Below are 12,546 nucleotides of genomic sequence, written 5' to 3'. Positions count from 1 at the left end.
GTGTGACTGGCAGAGAAACAACTTACTGTTACAGGGTAACCTTTTATCCGCTGACATCGCTGACCATGCGAATTAGCATTAGCATTAATAGCAGGCTATGCTAGTTGCAGCATAGCAGAAACCAAAGGCTAAAGCTCGATTTTCTTTCTCATCCCAAACTGTCAAGATGTAGTGACAGTTTCAACAGATATGTAAAAAAATGTTTATAAAAGTTCCATATTGCAGCTTTAATAATATTTCACTGTTTTTGTCATTTCCTGCCACAAGTAGCGCTCCCTGTGGTCAGTAGCGGTATTGCAGGTTTTAGTAACGTCCACATTTGAAGACTGAACCATCCTGAGTTATAAAGTTGATGAAATAAACAAACATTTAGAGCAATAGATCAATAAAACTAGATGAAAAATGTTCCTGACTAAGCAGCGACTGCGTTTGGCGTCTCGTCGTAACGCTGATCGTCTCAGAGCGAACGGACCGGCTCTGATGACCCGGAGCGACGGCTCCACATCTCCTCCCTGCGCTGTGTGTCTGACAGCCAGCAGCAGACAAAGAGGCACAGGTGAGACCTGCAGCGACTCGTGGGACAATGGAGGGAATGTGAAACCCGGAGCCACGTCAAAGGAAAGCTGGGAGAGTCAAAGAGCTGCTTCACACAATGCCGCCAGCTCCGAGGTCAACATGATCCTCCGGCCCTCCACCTGCCGGGCCCACTGGACCCACCAGCCAGTAACAACAACTACAACAATTATAATGGTCAGATTCATCTTAAAACCTTTGACCGAGCTGGAAACATTTCATCGAGGCTCAACATTGAGGCTTTGGTCACATGATGCACCGGATGTCAAACAGTCAGTAGTCAATGCTAAGTACTGGAGAATCGGCCTCAAGAACCTTTAGTTTAGATTTAAAAGCCCTAAATGAGATTTGTTCTTGTTTCTCTGTTCTGTTTTCTGATTCTGCTCCAACATTAATAAAACGGTTCAATTGTTCATTTTCCCTGTGAAAATCCAACATATTAAAGCAATGAAACCAGATTCCAGTGCTGCTCTGGAACAGGAACCCAGTTCTCACCAAAAGCTTTCATTGTTTGTTCATGTTTTTATTCATGTTAATCTCATGCTGCGTGATATATGTGACCATTTTGTGTTATTTCTGTGAACATGATGGTTCTGGAGAGCAGGAACTTCCTGGTTAGCAGTGAAGCTAACTTTGGTATTTTAGCTCATTTTAGCTCATACACTAACATCTGCTCTCCGAATGGAGGAATTTAATCTCAACATGCTACTGATGTTAACCCTCATCCTACGGATGGTGTTGATATGCTAACTGCTCTCTGTATGATAGCTCTCATGCTAACGTTAGCATTAGCATTTTATCTCATTTTCGATATATTAGCTATGTTTAGCATCCTGGGTTGAGTAAGTCACTGGGAGTCAACATGCTACCTTAGCAACGTTAAGGTTAGCTACGTTGTTAATGTTCGGCCTCAGTTCCCCTGATTTGGGTCAGATCAGAACTCTGGGATCCAACCGACATGCACACTTTGACAGGACTCTTTTGAATTTTCTAGTTTTAAATTATTCTGATCAGCTGCAGACATTTTAATCCTAGTTTGTTGTTTATGTAGCTGTTGAAACACCTGAATTTCCCCAATAATAGATAATATTCTATCCTGCCTTCAGGGTTAAACAGAACAAACTGACCCGGTTTGCAGATGTTCTGCTGATGACAACCTTCAGATTCTGAACATTATCTTCTGGTCAGGTCTATTTCCTGCGACGGAGCAGACAGAATAGCGACGAGCATTAAAGCACCATCAGTACCTCTCTGATTGTTTCTGCATCATTTGCATGTAAACAAATGTTTCCTGTTTGCTGCTCTTCTTGTTTGAATGTTGGGAGGCAGAAAGAGGAAGCAGAACCTGAAGCAGTTCTTTGTAAAAAGGGTCAGTGCTGTTGTTCTGCTGTTATGATCAAATGTCAGCCGGATCAAATCAGTGGGGTCGAGTCTGTCTGTGTTCGCTCTGGGAAACATTAATAACTATTTATAGTTTTCCATGAATTACTCTCCTCATCCCTGTAGAGGTGAAAGAGTCGGGTTAATCCAGCAAACCAAATGTTGCTGCTGAATCTGTTGCTCTTTGTCTGGCGTCTAATCTTTGATGGTCGAGTCGTTTTCAGGTTAAGATGCTTCAGCAACATTTCTTTATGGAGCAAAGGTCACCTAGAGCACAGAGAAAATGAAATTCCTGCTCTGGAGAGGAAGACCAGAAGAAGCAGGGATTACATCCACATGTCGGGATTCTGATGTTTTTTCAAATCTTTAGTTTAATGAGTAATATTAATTTTGAATAGCAGAAATTGTTGTTATAAATTTCAAGATAAAATTAAATGATCATTTGTTGGTGATGGAGGAATAATTCAGTTATAAACTCTAATATATCATTTCTGTGCAGTTTTGCCATATTTGAACTGTAATGTTGAATATAATGTTGAAACAGCAAAACTCAATGAAAAACTTGCAAATAAATTTTAAAGATGAATTTGATGAACAGACATAAAGTAATCTACATAAGTAAATTGGTTTCATTTTATTATTTTATGTCACTAATTTATGTAATATGTAATTTGAAACAGATTCTGGATATATTATTGAAATCATCTCATTAAAATCTAGCATCAGATTAACAACAAAATCCAAACAGATCATTTCAGCTGATCTTTTCCAGGTTTCATTCAGATTACTGCCAGGTATTTTGATTTTGATTTTGTTTTTGTATATTATTCCTACCTTTGTGTGAATCAGTGTCACTTTGCTGCTGCTGCACTTTTTCCAGTTCTTCCCCAAAGTAAAAACTGTGGAGGTTCTTCATCCGTGAGAACCAACCTCAGCGTTCCTGAGGAGTGGTTTACAGCGTTTTGAAGCGTAACATGCAGGAATCATCTGACGTTAACTAAAACCAGGAGAAACCTTGACTTCTGCTTGGAGGCTGGAACCAGGATCAGTTTCTGCACCCAAACGGTTTATTTGACTTCAAGTGTTTCCGCTCAGCTCAGAAACCAGAGAAACTCCTTCAGAGAGGAGATCTCATAAAACCAGAGGAAGCTGAGGGTCTTAAATCTGTCCACACCACTGCAAAGGTCAGAGGTCAGTGGATGAGGGAATGCAGGAAATGAGGCTGCAGGTGAGTTCCGGCTCACGGCGTCCCGGTACGTCGCCGTGAGCCTCTTTCCTTCTCTCTGGCCGTTTCCCTCTCTGTGCCTCTTCTCCGCTCAGCCACAGGCCGTCTTTTGTCTTCATGCAAAAACTCACATTCCTCATGGCCTGTGCCCACAGACACACAAACACACACACACTCAGGCATTCCTCTGCCCGGCAACAATGAGCTCTTTGTGCCGCACGCCCGCCTGTGTTTTCATTTCATTTTTTATTGCTTTTGAACTTCTCGCATGGAGAATTTAATCATCTCTGCGCTGGTTCCTGACTCTGCTTCTGAAAAGGATTTTTTCTGTGTGTGTTGTTTGACGGCCGGGAGGCCGGCAGCAGAAACGCCCTCCACACACACACACACACACACACACACACACACTCACACACACACGCACACACACACACACACACACACACACACACACACACACACACACACACACACACACACACACACACACACACACACACACACACACACACACGCACACACACACACACACACACACACACACACACACACACACACGCACACACACGCACACACACACACACACACACACACACACACACACACACATGGTCAAAGACTAAAGTCTTAGAGACTCCTGACTGAAGCTCCGGTTTTGTTGAGTCTCTTATCGTCTCTTCAAGGATTCAGGCAGTGAAAAGAAGGCAGGAAGTGACATAATATCAACAAATCATTACATCATGACCTCATTCAGGAACGCTACTGCCCCATAAAGAAAACACTTCCTGTCATCTTCAGAGCTGATCAGCTCACGTTTTCCAGGTTCATCTGTTTCTCCAGTTTGGACTCATCAACGTGACCCAACCAGGAAGAAGATCCCTGACCCCAAGTCCTGACCTCCAGGCCGGACTGAGGTCAGTCGCCCACATGCAGACGCCACCTTGATAACCACGTTTCTGTTAGCGACTTTTTACGCACTGTCAAGAAAATCCGAGATCATCCCACTTCCCCATGCTGGAGATTTTAGTTTAACAGTAAAAATAAATAAAGTTATCTTTAAAATTAATTACTCAAGTAAAATCTAGACCCAACATTAGACTTAAATGTCAATAAAATCAATTTGGTTGTGTGTGTTGTTTCTGTCTCCTGCAAACTTTGCTTTAATTCTACTTTTTTCTATTTAATCATAAGAAATCATAGTCAAGACAGAGAGAGTCATGAAACAGGAAAAGCAGTTTCCTGGAAAAAGAGGAAGTAAGTTTCCAGCCTGCAGATTTATAAAAATAGTTCAGACTATTACTTAGCATGAAAGTTTTAAAGAAAGAAATCTAAATATTGTGAGTAATTGGATAAGATTCAAAGTAAAATACTTATATTAATATTGGTTTACTTGTAATAATACTTACACTTACACTTACATTAGTGGGAACTCTTACAGGTAAAACAAGTAACTGTAACTTTGATATCAAATAATAAGAATCATGAATTATTCTTGGTTTCTTTACAGAAAACATTTGTAATAACTCACATTAAGATTATACTAAGAGTAACTGATAAATTATGGTTATCATAACATTATAAAAGAATGATAAATCAGAGAAGTAAAAGAAGTTATAAATGTGATTTTTACTCTGAACTTGAAATGTTATAAATGTGATTTTTACTCTGAACTTGAAATGGTGTCAAAGGTGTAACTGCAATTAAAGATCACTGATGTGTTGGAGGTAGATTGTAGGTGAAAGGTTAAGGGAAAGAGGAACTAACAGGAGAGCAGAGATGGTCAACACCTTATTTGGAAACAGGTTGTTGAGCAAAAGTGGGGTGGGTGCGACTTTAGCAACTCTCGGTGCGAAGATGTGAGTTTGGAGGATGCAGTTGCTCCTTTTCTCGAAAAGGTGTCTACGTGCCTGGGTCAAAGTGACCCAGGTCACAAGTGTCACAGGTGCATTATTTCGCAACCTTCAACAGTAACCAGGGCGAAGGCCTGAGCTAAGAGTTGGGGCCTGGTTGCAGTCATGAGGATGTGCTTACAGATGTTCTTTTTCTATAAAAATGCCTAGGAGACTGCTACAGCTTTGTGTGTTGATTAATAGTGATTGCTTAATGTGTAATCTCTGTATTTTAGTATGTTTTCTGTAACGATGAACCAAAATCAAATAATCTAATGTAATGAATTGATGTTTTATATAAAACAAACTTTATTGATTAAAGTTAATTATATGGATAAGAGTATAGAATCAAAGAAAGAGAAGGAAGGCTGAGGTGGGTGCAAACTGCAAATGTCAGAACATGAGAGTGGGTTTAGTTGTGCAACTGCCAGGTCACAAGTATGCCTGCCACTTGAGAAAGTTTCCAATAGTCGCAGGTGTCAAAAGCACGTTATCTCGCAACAGGGTCAATATGACCCAAGTCACGAATGTCACCAGAGTGGTGTGCAATCTCCCACAACGGTTGGGGCCTGAGTGTAGAGGCGGGCAAACGCAAGCAGCACCCCTGCTCTCTCTCTATCTGGGGTACATGCCCACAAGTGCAGAAAGCATTATAAAAATGTGAGACCGAGGTGATACGATGTTCTTCGGGCGCTGAGACTCTACACAAGTGTGGTAAGAAGACCAGCAGAGGACTACGCCCTGGAACCAAGAAAAGCGCCTCACAAGGAGGACAACGGAGCTCCTCACGCCGGACCAAAGGGCGAGATCCACCGACCCACTGCCTTGGTTCCTCATTGGATTTCCACACTCTGCTCTCGACCCAACGATCTCAAAACCACATCGCAACAGACTTGGGGAACTGATCAAAAGTCAAAGTATCGACTAAGGGCTGTTCGGCTGGATGAAGCAGACAGTTCATTTTGTTTCGGTTCCAAAGAGGATTTATGATTCAAAGTCAAAGACTCTGACCAAGGACTACAAGGACTCCTGTTGCCAAGATCCGATACCATCGATGGGTATGAGTTGTGCCACACCCCAAAGCCTTATTTGATAGATAGATGACAGTGTAGGGAGGTTGTTAGGTAAAGGTTGAATTGATCTAAACTATATTGATTTTCTTTGTATGTATGCCTGTCATTTTCCCTGCTAAAGCTTGCTTAATAAATTCATATATTTTAAAAATTCTGATTAGGTTGTGGACATTGAAATTAATTGAGTCATTTGAATTAAAGTGCTTCTATTTATAGTAAAATCAGTATTCATGATTCTAGTAATGTGGTGGCTTCAGACTTTCCTTTGGTGAGAGAAAAATAATGACCCTGTGATTATCTTAGTCTTAGTCACTAAAAATTATCTAGCCGTTACCAAGTGCACGTTACAATTTTAGAAAGGGAACTACCGTTAACAGAAGTGGTTATTGGAACTATGCGGCTGTGAGGGCTACTCGGTTGATTGTTCCTTAACTGGGAAGGGTCATAACTTCTGGATAAGGAGGTAGTCAGAGCTAGACGAATCCCTTTCGCCACCAGTTTAAATAGATTATCTCTTATAGATCTTGTTCAGGGTAAGACCCAGGTCTTAGAGATTCTCCGGACCTGTTAGACAGAGAACTGGTTCAGTAGTCAGCCCGAGGAGTGGTGAGGAGAGGGCGGGGCTGGCTATTGCGCAGTAACAAACATGGCGTCCCTGGGTGGGCCCAAGTCCAACGGAGTAGGAGGGCCCCAGGTACTAAGTCAGTAAAAACAGATGTGTGATTCTGAATAGCTCACTTAGTGGCTAGCTCTTAGGGAGAGGAGCTAGTGGTGACTGGCAGGGCCGTCAGTCACAACCCTTGCAGTAACTGTATAGCATACAGGTGAGGGAAAGCTTCTACTGAGGATACCTGACCAGATCCAGACAGTGAAGCCAGTAGCCAACCCGGTCTAGACCCATCCCTGCTCGATAACGTTAAGAGAGGCTTTGGGGGATAGACAACTCGAAGACAAAGAACAAGAATGGATACTAAAAAAGAAGATGGATACGCGAGAGCTGAATCGAAGCAAGGAATTCCACAAGAAAGTGGCTCCGGCCCCGAAGAAGAGGAACAAAGTGGAGGAGGGGAGCAGTCTAAGCTCTCCAGGTCCCAACTACAGAGAACTCCAATGAAGTTACTGCTGCTCAGTGATGGATTCGGCACCTGGACAGAGCCAAAGCAGCGCATGTTCTTCAATCATCACTACTTCTACAAGAAGGAGAAGAAGGAGCGGGAACCAGCATCAGCCCCAGCTGCGAGAGAGGAGGATTCTGACGTCGCTGAGGCTCCATCCCGTTTCCCGAGCAGGACAGGGACCCCCGTCGGAGAGCTGGGGACGTCGGACATGGACCTCATCGACCTGACCGCCGTCGAGGAAGAAGGACCGTCTCGACCGGCTCCGTCACCAGCCCAGGAAAGTCCTCGACCGACACGTCTGGAGGAAGCGGAAGGAGCACCCCAGCGGAAGGTTGAGGAGGAGGGGATGGAGACGGCTGCGATCGACTGGTTGTCGCGGAGAGCCCAGCTGTCCGAGTTTCGCCCGACGCTTCACAGCACGGAGAGGAAACCATCGGCACCGCCACGACATCGGGATGAGAGCAGCTCCGACGACGCAGGGGACAACACGGACGAGGAGCATCAACGAGCGCACACGCATGAGGGAGCTCATTGGCGTGGGAATGAAGAAGTGGGACAGAACTCCCAAAGGTCGGGAGGTCCCAGAAGAGTGGACTGTTATGTCCACCAGCGGAAGATTGTCTTTGTCGATACCGAGAAGTGGGACAGTACTCCCAAAGGTTGGGAGGTCCCAGAAGAGTACGTGGACGAGGTTGTGCGCAGTGTGCATGAGGCCCTAGGACATGCAGGCGTGTGATCTACCCGTAGGGAGCTGGAGGAGCAAGAGCTTTGGATCCCAGTGAAAAAGGTCCAACGCGTGCTGAGGGACTGCGAAGTGTGTGGTCAATACAACGCAGGTCGCCGAGGGCAGCGGTTGGAAGGTTTGACCATCAAGAGCACAGTCCCCTGGGGCTCAGTCTGCATGGATGTTGCGGGCCCCATGGGGAAAACAGGAAAAAGAGGTGAGAAATACCTCTTGGTTCTGATGGACTCACAGTAACAGTGACAGCTGCTAGAAGAGCAGGTCTTCCCCTGCAGAGGAACTCCGTTCACGTCACAGAAAGCAGGGAGGCGAAGACACTTCCCCTTTTTGCCCAGAGAAGGAAAAAGGGAAGTTGCAGCTCAAAGTGTCATTGGAAACAGGGCAGAGAGTCAAGATCGGCCTGCAGCCACGGTGATTAAGCTGAGGTTCAACGCCCAAGAGTTTGTAAAGTAAGTACTGAACTGCAACACAGTACTACTGATGAAGAAAGGGTCCAAGGGTGCTCAAGCCAGTTCTTAGCTAAAGCGAACCAGAACATTACAAGAAGATATCCAGAGGATCAAGCATCATGCCATCCTACAATAGACTGGCCACTATTACAGGATGGTTGCCGTTCAAAGAACAACTTCAAGGCTTTGGACTGGGAGGGCCGTGAAGAAATTGGACTATGCTAAAGAAGAACTCCTGTCACAAACTGATGGATTAAACTGGAAAAGGGGCTGAAGTCGTGAGGAAGAAGTGGCGTCATAGGAAATCACTAAGATCAACCCTGTAACAAAGCATTGAAGTCAGACCCAACACCTAGAAGGATCTGGCAACTGTTTCGTCCTGATATCTAGAGCACCTGTCCTGGATATTCAGCACTGTAAGTTTTGCAGTTTTGTTTTTTTTTTTAAATTGGACAATTCCTGATGCCTCCGACAACTCCAGTACCCCTTAAAGACCACAGCTACGGAAAAGGACCACGATTACGAGGAAAGCGTCATGCTTTATTTTGCTTTGCTCTGCTGAATGTTCGAGATTTTTTTTTTGAAGCCTTCTTCCTTCCCCCATCCTGAAGAAACGACAGTTCATCCAGCGAAGGTTCCTGTGAAAGAATCAGAGCGATCCAAGTTCTCTTCGACATTCATCACCTAATGGGGGAAATTAAAACTCCAAGGAGGGGGTGTCAAGAGAGGTGGAGTTTGATGACTACACTGAGCCCTTTGTGACAACTGAGGATGAAGAATCTGCAACTTCACATCCCAGAAGAACCTCTTCTCTTTCCAGACGATGACGACGCAGAACTGCAGGAGGGTGATGGACTCCCAGCATGGGAAAGGTCTGACCTCGTGGAGGGTGTCAAGAAAATCCGAAATCATCCCACTTCCCCATGCTGGAGATTTTAGTTTAACAGTAACAATAAATAAAGTTATCTTTAAAATTAATTATTCAAGTAAAATCTAGACCCAACAGTAGACTTAAATGTCAATAAAATCAATTTGGTTGTGTGTGTTGTTTCTGTCTCCTGCAAACTTTGCTTTAATTCTACTTTTTTCTATTTAATCATAAGAAATCATAGTCAAGACAGAGAGAGTCATGAAACAGGAAAAGCAGTTTCCTGGAAAAAGAGGAAGTAAGTTTCCAGCCTGCAGATTTATAAAAATAGTTCAGACTATTACTTAGCATGAAAGTTTTAAAGAAAGAAATCTAAATATTGTGAGTAATTGGATAAGATTCAAAGTAAAATACTTATATTAATATTGGTTTACTTGTAATAATACTTACACTTACACTTACATTAGTGGGAACTCTTACAAGTAAAACAAGTAACTGTAACTTTGATATCAAATAATAAGAATCATGAATTATTCTTGGTTTCTTTACAGAAAACATTTGTAATAACTCACATTAAGATTATACTAAGAGTAACTGATAAATTATGGTTATCATAACATTATAAAAGAATGATAAATCAGAGAAGTAAAAGAAGTTATAAATGTGATTTTTACTCTGAACTTGAAATGTTATAAATGTGATTTTTACTCTGAACTTGAAATGGTGTCAAAGGTGTAACTGCAATTAAAGATCACTGATGTGTTGGAGGTAGATTGTAGGTGAAAGGTTAAGGGAGAAAGAGGAACTAACAGGAGAGCAGAGATGGTCAACACCTTATTTGGAAACAGGTTGTTGAGCAAAAGTGGGGTGTGGTGCGACTTTAGCAACTCTCGGTGCGAAGATGTGAGTTTGAGGATGCAGTTGCTCCTTTTCTCGGAAAGGAGTCGTGTCCTACGTGCCTGGGTCAAAGTGACCCAGGTCACAAGTGTCACAGGTGCATTATTTCGCAACCTTCAACAGTAACCAGGGCGAAGGCCTGAGCTAAGAGTTGGGGCCTGGTTGCGCAGTCATGAGGATGTGCTTACAGATGTTCTTTTTCTATAAAAATGCCTAGGAGACTGCTACAGCTTTGTGTGTTGATTAATAGTGATTGCTTAATGTGTAATCTCTGTATTTTAGTATGTTTTCTGTAACGATGAACCAAAATCAAATAATCTAATGTAATGAATTGATGTTTTATATAAAACAAACTTTATTGATTAAAGTTAATTATATGGATAAGAGTATAGAATCAAAGAAAGAGAAGGAAGGCTGAGGTGGGTGCAAACTGCAAATGTCAGAACATGAGAGTGGGTTTAGTTGTGCAACTGCCAGGTCACAAGTATGCCTGCCACTTGAGAAAGTTTCCAATAGTCGCAGGTGTCAAAAGCACGTTATCTCGCAACAGGGTCAATATGACCCAAGTCACGAATGTCACCAGAGTGGTGTGCAATCTCCCACAACGGTTGGGGCCTGAGTGTAGAGGCGGGCAAACGCAAGCAGCACCCCTGCTCTCTCTCTCTCTATCTGGGGTACATGCCCACAAGTGCAGAAACGTATAAAAATGTGAGACCGAGGTGATACGATGTTCTTCGTCGCCGGCGCTGAGACTCTACACAAGTGTGGTAAGAAGACCAGCAGAGGACTACGCCCTGGAACCAAGAAAAGCGCCTCACAAGGAGGACAACGGAGCTCCTCACGCCGGACCAAAGGGCGAGATCCACCGACCCACTGCCTTGGTTCCTCATTGGATTTCCACACTCTGCTCTCGACCCAACGATCTCAAAACCACATCGCAACAGACTTGGGGAACTGATCAAAAGTCAAAGTATCGACTAAGGGCTGTTCGGCTGGATGAAGCAGACAGTTCATTTTGTTTCGGTTCCAAAGAGGATTTATGATTCAAAGTCAAAGACTCTGACCAAGGACTACAAGGACTCCTGTTGCCAAGATCCGATACCATCGATGGGTATGAGTTGTGCCACACCCCAAAGCCTTATTTGATAGATAGATGACAGTGTAGGGAGGTTGTTAGGTAAAGGTTGAATTGATCTAAACTATATTGATTTTCTTTGTATGTATGCCTGTCATTTTCCCTGCTAAAGCTTGCTTAATAAATTCATATATTTTAAAAATTCTGATTAGGTTGTGGACATTGAAATTAATCGAGTCATTTGAATTAAAGTTCTTCTATTTATAGTAAAATCAGTATTCATGATTCTAGTAATGTGGTGGCTTCAGACTTTCCTTTGGTGAGAGAAAAATAATGACCCTGTGATTATCTTAGTCTTAGTCACTAAAAATTATCTAGCCGTTACCAAGTGCACGTTACAATTTTAGAAAGGGAACTACCGTTAACAGAAGTGGTTATTGGAACTATGCGGCTGTGAGGGCTACTCGGTTGATTGTTCCTTAACTGGGAAGGGTCATAACTTCTGGATAAGGAGGTAGTCAGAGCTAGACGAATCCCTTTCGCCACCAGTTTAAATAGATTATCTCTTATAGATCTTGTTCAGGGTAAGACCCAGGTCTTAGAGATTCTCCGGACCTGTTAGACAGAGAACTGGTTCAGTAGTCAGCCCGAGGAGTTGTGAGGAGAGGGCGGGGCTGGCTATTGCGCAGTAACAAACAGCACATTTTGAAATATCACATCAGAGTCAGTTTGTAATAATTGAGATTTTTATGATGTGATTTATTTTTTGGTTCTTTACTTCAGTAAACTGAACAACATGTTTTTAATGATAAATGTCCGATAATTATTGAGTGGATTAATAACATGTCATTAAATTCAGATGAGTGTTACTAAGGACCGGCCGGTTATTTTGTTCTTGGTTATGTATGAACATGATTTTGTGACTTGTTTTGTTTGTTTTAAAACCAGTTTGAAACAAATAAATAAAATAATCTTTATGTTCACTTCAGGTGGTTTTTAGCTGTTTTGAAACAGAGTAAATGTGCTAAACGCTAGCAAACAGATCTGGTCTGTGCCTTACCAGAGGCACCAGACCCCCAGCTGGGAGGAGACGCTGTGTTTGTGTCACAGTGAAACTATTTATGCTGTTAAGTATTTATATCTCACATAAACACTCGTTCCACTCCGGTCTCCTCAGGTACGGAACACCAAGAAGGCCAAAAACATGCAAAAGTATTTTGTTAATGCGTAAACATGTGTGTTCATGATTTCAAGTGT

The sequence above is a fragment of the Gambusia affinis genome, linkage group LG07 (assembly GCF_019740435.1).
Source record: "Gambusia affinis linkage group LG07, SWU_Gaff_1.0, whole genome shotgun sequence".
Taxonomy (NCBI): domain Eukaryota; kingdom Metazoa; phylum Chordata; class Actinopteri; order Cyprinodontiformes; family Poeciliidae; genus Gambusia; species Gambusia affinis.
The sequence above is the reverse complement of the archived record's forward strand: the minus strand, read 5'-3'. Positions refer to the sequence as shown.